Below are 10,969 nucleotides of genomic sequence, written 5' to 3'. Positions count from 1 at the left end.
TGGTGACAGGATTGAGACACAAAAATTTGAGCACATGATTGCTACTTTGAACAAATGTTGGGGATTAAATGTGCAATTTACCCTTCTCTGAGTTCAAATGACCAAAAGTGGAGTCCTAGGTGGTCCAAAATGTCAGCCGGAATGAATTTGGACATTTACGCAAACAAGGTGTGTATCAATGTGGAAAATCAATTGGTTTCCTCGAAGAACGCATGAACAACGATAAACAATATCCGTTTGTCGTTAAGAGAAAAAATAATGCATTTGTCATATCTCATCTAAAGTGTATTAAAATTTCGGATGTACCTCCAAACAAGATTGACATTTTAAAATGTATTATCGCATAACTCAAATTTTTCTAGATTCCAAAAAAAGTTAATTATTCTTAAGAGTCAATTTGACCTTAGTAGATTTCAGGGGGTATTTGGTATTGATTTTTCATCTCAAAAATTAATTATTTAACCATTAATTCACTATTCAAGCCTTCATTTTTTACCATTTCTCTCACAGGTGGATCCACTTTTCTCTCCAATGATAAAAAAATCAATTTTCAAAATTACTATCAAACAAGCCCTCAATATGTTGTTTCGTCAGTAAATTAAAGAAAATTGCATTTATTCTCAACCTTTACGGCATTGGCATGTTGATCTTCAACATTTAAAAAGAAGTTGATCTCTAATATTTTAGTGTAATTGCAACAACTAATTCCCAAGAACTTATTCAAAATCATATATTCATCGGATTGTTATATGGTTGATAATCTCTATGGAATATGCTTCATTTCAAGTTTTGAATACAGGCCTGAGTCGAAAATCAAAATCTAACTTCATAATTTTGACATGTGAAGACCATGTAGTAATTTCGCAAAGTTTAAATCGTTTCAATTATTCGAATATGACTATATAACCACAATAAATGATTGATACTTGTCTTTCTTTGCTAACGACTCAAACAGTATGTAAGTACTAAGTACTATTTGTTCCTTAAATTTAGGTTTGAAGAAGGGAGTGGCTTCCATCATTGTTGAGAAAATAAAATTCTAGTCCAAACATGATTTGTTAATTGCTTAAAACTTTTCAAATAATGTTTGGCTCAATTCACAAGCATAAAATAATACCAAAATATATATGAGCCGCTGTTTGAGCCCCATTTTTTTTAAAACTCATTTTCAACCACGTTCTCTCATGAAATAATTATATATATATATATTTAAATTTTTTCTATTTTTTTATTTACACATTCTCCAAAAAAAAAAAAATTTAAAAAAAATTTTTTAAAAAAGGGGATTTTTCAAATTGAACCTAAAAAAAAAAGGGGTATCTTCAAAATGAGACTAAAATTGGTTTTAAAAATGTAATGAGATACACATTCTTGAATTCTATATCACTATCTGATAATACAGAGTCTTGTTCTTTGGGGGACGTATCTAACTTTCAATTCAGTCACTTAGTTGGTGACTTACATACCTTTTTATTATGAATTTTCAAGGGGTCTGTATTTAGACCTTTTTTGATCAATCTGATTAAATTTCTTAATTTATAATGAGAAAAAGGTCAAAATTATTTGAGAAAACTCATTATTTTCAACTGTGGATTAGAAAAAGAATCAATGAAGTTTACGTGTGTTAGAAGAGAAGAATTTCGCAGAAATTTAGGATTACAATTGAGTTAATGTTTATCAAATTAATTAGGATAAGAGATTAGCCAACGAAATTGAGTTCTATATTTTCAACAATGATAAGATTAGCAATTTAAATACTCAAATTCAAGAATATAAAGTTACTTGCACTAAGTGTGGCCTTGTCTTTATAGAGGGTCACCACTCCTCGTCCAAGGCGTCTTCACGCCCTACGTCCACATTAGGAAATAGATAGGTCTATCTATCCCAAGCATTATGCTTTCGAGAATCCTGTATTGAGCTTCTTAGGGCAACCATAGCCTTCTTGTCTTCCTTCGAATTCTCATTTAACAAAATCTTTATGATAAACGTCTATTATTTTGAACTAATATAACCTACAATTATTAACTGCTCTCTTTTGTAAAAGTATTTGAAAGTCTCATCTTTTATTCTGACACGTAATCCGATATATGATAAAGATTTATTATCTGTTAAATCGAACACGTTATCTTTAGTAATTTTTAAGAATTGTTTGCCCTCAATTTGAAAGAAGAAAAAACACTAAAAGACGATTGAATAACAAATCATATGCAGGACGTGGTACCAAACTTTGTCCTCAATCGTGAAAAATGTGTTAGAAATCTTGGTTGTATACACACTAGTAATGATACTACTATTCATAGGAAAAACTAATTCAACTACTAGCTTAGCCTTAAATTTGCCCCCATTATCTAAAAATTTATTTCTCCTTAATTTTCAACTACATATTCTTTCAATAAAATAATTTGTACGTAAATTCAAAACTTTTGTCTACTTTTTTTTTTTTTCCTCCACATATTATCTAAAAAATCACTATTACAAAACCCATTTTTTGTGAAAAATGGAATTCAAACGGGGCTTAATTTTATGAGTACGGAAATCATATTTTCAAAGATGACCAATGTTTGGTGGTGATTAAAATCAAATTTTAGTAAATTTATATAAAAATTTGATGAAATTTGTGGTTGAAAAGTTGTTGATCCCATGAAATATGTTATTAAAATTAATACTGACTTTAATTTAAATTAAAATTTTGAGTATTAATACCTACCAACTGGGGCTAAATAAGGCAATACTATGAAAGAAAATAGATCATATGCTATTGGAATGCAGTGGGTTTGGCAATCAAGAAGCTCAATAACATTGGTTTTATATCAAGAGTTATCCTTCTTGGGTCCGATGTGATCCCTGTCAATATTTTGAGGGCTTCCCTAATTTTACATTCTATACCTTCGTTACAACTAATTCACAATGTTAAGTTCATATATATTGGAACGTGACCTTCCATATTGACTAGATATACTTTGGCAGTGCTGCATATGCATAAACATATGTTAAAATTTGAAATTCTACCCAAAATTCCGGCTAATTCATTCTCTTCACTAAAACATCGTTTTATTTAAGAGTCGCAGTATTTTTGATTGCTGTATTATTGCTCTTTTCACTAATCAATCGTCAAGTAGTTTGATCTACACAAAAGAATGATATTTTTTATTGAACAGAGAATTGAAAAGTCCAAATATCGAAATTGAGATTGGCAACTCAAATCAAGAAGAGTACAAAATATTTGTATGGTTATCGAATTAAAGAAGGATAAGATTCATTACCTACAAATAGAACCATTGTTTGAATGTTCTTTGGTATTGACAAATCAAAAACCGTTGGAAATATAAAATAGAAGGCAATTTGTATTGCTATTTCAATAGAAACGTGCACAAAGTTATCGAAAGAACCTTCTTAGGAAATTTATATGACCAACTAGAATCTAAGTACCACGTTATAATATATTATTAAATTAGAATCTAGTATCACGTTTTATTATGCATAACAAGGGGGTGCCGGTCCGGTCCGGTCTGACCCAAAGTTTGGAGGCCCTTGTTAACATTACAATTGCCAGTCAAGACAGCAGAAGGTGGTCCAAGAAACCAGATAATCTTAGTGAATGGTGATATCAACAAATTGACCTGGTCGCCAGTCTTTCTTTGACTAACGTTTCAAATTTTCGATTACCTATTTCTTTTCCCTTTCTGCCCTCACTTTTTCACAATATTTCTTTCCAACCACTTACCGTTTACGTCTTTATTTCGACATGCCCCATTCTTAAGTATATATATAGACAACATTTCTGACAGAATATATCAGCAAAGTAAAGACTAGAAAATACCATTCCATTTTCCTAATGAAATCCTCTACTTTTCACTCCTTGAGTTCTGAATTTTCTTCTGATTCATCCTTTGGATCATCACAAGAATCTTGTACATGGGATTTGAAAAATTCACTTCCTTTCAATGAAAATGACTCTGAAGAAATGCTTCTGCTTGGAGTTCTAGCACAAGCTGGTGATAAAGAAATTTCAGAATCCATTTCCTCTGATCAAATGAAGGAAGACGAAGTAAATTCAACACCAGAAGCAGTGAAGAAACCCATAAAAGAAAAGTCGTACCGAGGCGTACGAAGGAGGCCGTGGGGAAAATTTGCAGCAGAGATAAGGGATTCCACAAGAAATGGCATGAGGGTTTGGCTAGGAACGTTCGATACCGCAGAAGCTGCAGCTTTAGCTTATGATCAAGCTGCTTTTTCAATGCGCGGTGAGGCAGCGATTCTCAACTTTCCGGTGGAAAGAGTGCTCAACTCGCTGCACGAAATGAGGTGTCCCATGCTGGAGGAGGAGGATGGGGGCTCGCCGGCTATGGCACTGAAGAGGAGACACTCCATGAGGCGAAGAAAGAAATGCAAAGGGAGGGAAGTTAAGGTGGAAAATGTAGTGGTTTTTGAGGACTTAGGTGCTGATTATTTGGAGCACCTTTTGAGTACAAGTTAGAATGCATAAGGCTGGCCAGCCCTTTCGCTTTATCTTAATTTTAAAAACAAATCAAAAAGGCCTTTTTTTTTTTTTTTTTTTTTTCCTGCCTTAGAACTGTCTTATTTTTTCCTCCTCTATTGAACTGTCTCTGTTGTTTACTTATATATTTTTTCGTCTGAAGTTTCATTTTAATTTTTGTAAAGGACTCTTCCACCTCCTCCACGACCCCTTTTATGTTGTAGAAGTTACAAGCCAAATTTAACCTGTAAAGGAAAGGAAAATCACCTTACCTGTGTTGCCTTCGGGGGTATTTATAAGTACTGAAAGTCGGGTAAATGTCGGGCGATCATGGTGCCACGTGTCCCATGTTGACTTTCCCACTACCCTATGTTCTCCTGGGAGATCTTTAACTTGCCACCTGGAAGTTGTGCCTATAATAACGCCATGGTGCTTTGTGAATTTATCTGAGATTTTTTGACTAAGTGTTGGGGTGGCCACATAGGTTACTTCCAGGGGATAGATGATTTTGCGTAAAGGTAGAGCGCCCCTAGGGGGTCGATGGCCTCGCGTAGAGGTAGAGCGCCTCCGGAGTTTCGATGACCTCGCGTAAAGGTAGAGCGCCCCCAGGGGGGTTGATGGCTTCGTGTCGACGTGTAGTGACCCGCTTCGTTCGTCGTTGGGGGTGATTCTCTAAGCTAGCTTATATCAATAGGCATTCGACCAGATATGACTTGTGCGGAAACCTAGAAGTTATCATTTATCAAATGTATCTAGTAAAGGTTTAATGGTGAAATCAAACTCTCAAGGATGTTATATCGAAGCCAGGCTATTCAATGACTAAGGCAATTTCGATAACGAGGTTACTTTGATGGAAAATATTGTAGTATCCCAAATCTTTATTTGTGGCTTAAATATAAGGAACCAGAATGAGAATTTCAAGAAATAAGATTTAATCAAAGAAATGATAAATTTAATATCTTTAGTTTATAATATGAGTCATTCGAGAATCCAAAATCAATTCGACACTTAAATTGCAATATTTGACAGGTCGAGGGACCAAAATGTAATTTATGAAAAATTGCAAGTTTACGATTATTAGACGTTTGTTTTAATATTACGGATGATCATAGTTTATATATGAGGTTAGAGGCATCAATGCAATCTTAGCAAGTTCAAGGTCCAATTTGCGTGATTGCAAACCTTAGGGACTAAATTGTAATAGATAAAAACTTAAGGATATTTAGGCCAACTATTATATCAAAGGTTCAAATTAAGGTAACAGATATTTGATCCATTTTGACAATTTTTAAAGTCCGTTTGGGTTTTTCCAAGATTTTAGAGTCAGATGCAGTCTAGATCTACTGAAGTCTTCTAAAATTAACTATGAAAACTTATTGCCCAAAAAAAAAAAAAAAAAAACCACCCTCTTACGGTATTAAATTCATGATTTTTTTATCACAAAAGGTTGGTCAAATGATTCCGTTCACGAACAATTTGAGATACAATTGGTTTAAAATAATTTTTGGATAAAGTTAACGATTGTTCACATCGTGTATATGCATTTTCATTGTATGTTTCTCAATTTTAAAACGTTGGGACATGAGTGCAACAAATATAGGTTGTTGGCGTGAGTAACACACATAAAAAAAAAATATGGGGACCCTTAGTCGAACTTAGCATTTATTTATTCATTTTAATTTTTTTGCATGCTTTTATTCTTGTAGACATCACCAGAATGTGCATACCTTAATTTGAGCACAAGTGTACAATAATTATTCCAAGGTTGACCATTAAGATTTTATAGCATGAAGCCAGCGTGGAAATTTAAGAAACTAGACTATGTACTCTGAATCTGTGAAAATCAATATCAGCCTAACCTGTTGGCCATAATTCATTCCTAGGATTTCAGTATTATGCTTTCCTGTTATTACGATAATGTCTAGATGGCCCCCGGGTATACTTCAGTGCTACAAATGACAGAAGTGGGATTATCTCACGCCTTACTGACAGTCGTAATGTGGGAATTCGAATCCTGAGAGATGAAATTGAACTTCTTGTAGACGCAGTGTACAGATAGTTTTTGCTCCCTAACCTGTTGGGACATATCCCGTGATTTACCTCCCTCACAAAATTCTAGGGACGGGACGGTGGGGGCTCTCAACGTTGGGGTTCAACCTTTTTGATAATGTCTAGATGATCCAATGTAACTAATTTTGCAAACAAGAATAAAAATCTTATTTTCGATTTTGAAGGATCCCTTGTATTAAAATATAGCCTACTTGAACTCGTTAACTACAGTTAAAACTACAAAATAATAATAATAATAATAATTTTGATCGTCATAAGTCATTTTCTTAAAGAGGGTTTTACTCTGGTTTTGAGATAGCTAACTCGAAATCAATTTATTTTAGGTCAATGCTATGGGGATAGGGCCTTGTTTGAACAGGGGCCTATGTGGCAGCCTTCTATTGGGGGTTGTCGCTATCCAAGCAGTTTAATCCTTTATTTAAAGAAATTGCAATAAAATAGATGTGAGGAGTCATAGCTAGGTTTCCCATGTACGGGTTGTGGGCCTCAAACCATTTTTGTAGGGGGTAAATTGCACCTTTAGTCTCCTACCTTTACTTAAAGTAGGAGTCATTTCCCAGTTATTTTTTGTTGCAATCCCATCCTCAATCTTCCATAAATTAGCAAAATTCATCCTTGAAGACAGGTTTTTGCAGTTAATTCAGTCATGTGAACTATAAAAGCCTTTTTTATGTTTTGGAACTAAAAATTTCAGGTCTTAATCAAGAATTTTTTTTTTTTTTTTTTTTGGCTCTCCTTTAGAGGATCGTAGAGGTACTTCAGTGTTGGATTTTGTTTGATGGTCACTCTTCGGTTGATAGGGTCGTGGAGGTGGCACAATTGGGGGCTATGAGTTCTTATAAAAATGACTATGGCTAATCAAATTTGAAACTAATATTTTCGCATGTTAACCCAAAAAAAGAAAAAAAAGAAAAAAAGGGGACTTTGGTTCAAGGATGGTGGCTGGGTAACATGGGGGTGCAGATGGGTTTGGTGGATGGAGTGTCACTATTGCTGGGTGAAAGGAGGTCTTTGTGGTGGCAGTGGGTGAGAAAGTGAAAGTTGATTTTTTTCCCCCCTCATTTATTTACCCTTTTTTAGTAGTTGGTTAATAAAATGAGAGTATTTTTTAATTAAATTTTTAATTGCAAGTATTTATTAATTTATTTTTCTAATAGTAACGTGACATTTTTACCATTAGTAAATATGACTCATACAGTAGATATCTAGTGCATGTTTGATGTAGATTTTTGAAAATAGATTTCATAAAAAAATTAAACTTTGAAAAATTAGTAGTTAAAAAGAATGAAAAAATCATGTGACCACGTATAAAACTATTTATCAAGAAAGTGTTTTTTTTTTTTTTATTAATTCAAGAAAAAAGTGAGTTTAACAAATTTATACCAAATAGGGATTAAATACAGGAACGGACGGAAATTGTCATTAGAGACGGTTCTTGTTAATTTATGGAAGGTTGGTGGTGACAGGATTGAGACACAAAAATTTGAGCACATGATTGCTACTTTGAACAAATGTTGGGGATTAAATGTGCAATTTACCCTTCTCTGAGTTCAAATGACCAAAAGTGGAGTCCTAGGTGGTCCAAATTTCAGCCGGAACGAATTTGGACATTTACGCAAACAAGGTGGGTATCAATGTGGAAAATCAATTGGTTTCCTCGAAGAACACATGAACAACGATAAACAATATCCCTTTGTTGTTATCTCGTCTAAAGTGTATTAAAATTTCGGATGTACCTCCAAACAAGATTGACATTTTAAAATGTATTATCGCATAACTCAAATTTTTCTAGATTCCAAAAAAAGTTAATTATTCTTAAGAGTCAATTTGACCTTAGTAGATTTCAGGGGGTATTTGGTATTGATTTTTCATCTCAAAAATTAATTATTTAACCATTAATTCACTATTCAAGCCTTCATTTTTTACCATTTCTCTCACAGGTGGATCCACTTTTCTCTCCAATGATAAAAAAATCAATTTTCAAAATTACTATCAAACAAGCCCTCAATATGTTGTTTCGTCAGTAAATTAAAGAAAATTGCATTTATTCTCAACCTTTACGGCATTGGCATGTTGATCTTCAACATTTAAAAAGAAGTTGATCTCTAATATTTTAGTGTAATTGCAACAACTAATTCCCAAGAACTTATTCAAAATCATATATTCATCGGATTGTTATATGGTTGATAATCTCTATGGAATATGCTTCATTTCAAGTTTTGAATACAGGCCTGAGTCGAAAATCAAAATCTAACTTCATAATTTTGACATGTGAAGACCATGTAGTAATTTCGCAAAGTTTAAATCGTTTCAATTATTCGAATATGACTATATAACCACAATAAATGATTGATACTTGTCTTTCTTTGCTAACGACTCAAACAGTATGTAAGTACTAAGTACTATTTGTTCCTTAAATTTAGGTTTGAAGAAGGGAGTGGCTTCCATCATTGTTGAGAAAATAAAATTCTAGTCCAAACATGATTTGTTAATTGCTTAAAACTTTTCAAATAATGTTTGGCTCAATTCACAAGCATAAAATAATACCAAAATATATATGAGCCGCTGTTTGAGCCCCATTTTTTTTAAAACTCATTTTCAACCACGTTCTCTCATGAAATAATTATATATATATATATTTAAATTTTTTCTATTTTTTTATTTACACATTCTCCAAAAAAAAAAAAATTTAAAACACATTTTTTCAAAAAGGGGTATCTTCAAAATGAGACTAAAATTGGTTTTAAAAATGTAATGAGATACACATTCTTGAATTCTATATCACTATCTGATAATACAGAGTCTTGTTCTTTGGGGGACGTATCTAACTTTCAATTCAGTCACTTAGTTGGTGACTTACATACCTTTTTATTATGAATTTTCAAGGGGTCTGTATTTAGACCTTTTTTGATCAATCTGATTAAATTTCTTAATTTATAATGAGAAAAAGGTCAAAATTATTTGAGAAAACTCATTATTTTCAACTGTGGATTAGAAAAAGAATCAATGAAGTTTACGTGTGTTAGAAGAGAAGAATTTCGCAGAAATTTAGGATTACAATTGAGTTAATGTTTATCAAATTAATTAGGATAAGAGATTAGCCAACGAAATTGAGTTCTATATTTTCAACAATGATAAGATTAGCAATTTAAATACTCAAATTCAAGAATATAAAGTTACTTGCACTAAGTGTGGCCTTGTCTTTACAGAGGGTCACCACTCCTCGTCCAAGGCGTCTTCACGCCCTACGTCCACATTAGGAAATAGATAGGTCTATCTATCCCAAGCATTATGCTTTCGAGAATCCTGTATTGAGCTTCTTAGGGCAACCATAGCCTTCTTGTCTTCCTTCGAATTCTCATTTAACAAAATCTTTATGATAAACGTCTATTATTTTGAACTAATATAACCTACAATTATTAACTGCTCTCTTTTGTAAAAGTATTTGAAAGTCTCATCTTTTATTCTGACACGTAATCCGATATATGATAAAGATTTATTATCTGTTAAATCGAACACGTTATCTTTAGTAATTTTTAAGAATTGTTTGCCCTCAATTTGAAAGAAGAAAAAACACTAAAAGACGATTGAATAACAAATCATATGCAGGACGTGGTACCAAACTTTGTCGTCAATCGTGAAAAATGTGTTAGAAATATTGGTTGTATACACACTAGTAATGATACTACTATTCATAGGAATAACTAATTCAACTACTAGCTTAGCCTTAAATTTGTCCCCATTATCTAAAAATTTATTTTTCCTTAATTTTCAACTACATATTCTTTCAATAAAATAATTTGTACGTAAATGCAAAACTTTTGTCTACTTTTTTTTTCCCACACATTATCTAAAAAATCACTATTACAAAACCCATTTTTTGTGAAAAATGGAATTCAAACGGGGCTTAATTTATGAGTACAGAAATCATATTTTCAAAGATGACCAATGTTTGGTGGTGATTAAAATCAAATTTTAGTAAATTTATATAAAAATTTGATGAAATTTGTGGTTGAAAAGTTGTTGATCTCATGAAATATGTTATTAAAATTAATGCTTACTTTGATTTAAATTAAAATTTTGAGTATTAATACCTACCCAGCTGGGGCTAAATAAGGCAATACTATGAAAGAAAATAGATCATATGCCATTGGAATGCATTGGGTTTGGCAATCAAGAAGCTCAATAACATTGGTTTTATATCAAGAGTTATCCTTCTTGGGTCCGATCTGATCCCTGTCAATATTTTGAGGACTTCCCTAATTTTACATTCTCTACCTTCGTTACAACTAATTCACAATGTTAACTTCATATATATAGGAATGTGACCCTCCAAATTGATTAGATATACTTTGGTAGTGCTGCATATGCATAAACATATGTTAAAATTTGAAATTCTAGCCAAAATTCCGTCTAATTCAT

The 10,969-nt window shown here is 32.6% G+C and overlaps 1 pseudogene; it reads left to right on the top strand.

The window, feature by feature from the left end:
- The first annotated feature begins 3,801 nt into the window (after positions 1 to 3,801).
- On the top strand, positions 3,802 to 4,619 carry LOC111376994 (annotated as a pseudogene).
- The last annotated feature ends 6,350 nt before the right edge of the window (positions 4,620 to 10,969 follow it).

The sequence above is a fragment of the Olea europaea genome, unplaced genomic scaffold (assembly GCF_002742605.1).
Source record: "Olea europaea var. sylvestris unplaced genomic scaffold, O_europaea_v1 scaffold1592, whole genome shotgun sequence".
In the NCBI taxonomy this organism is placed as follows: domain Eukaryota; kingdom Viridiplantae; phylum Streptophyta; class Magnoliopsida; order Lamiales; family Oleaceae; genus Olea; species Olea europaea.
The sequence above is the reverse complement of the archived record's forward strand: the minus strand, read 5'-3'. Positions and strand labels throughout refer to the sequence as shown.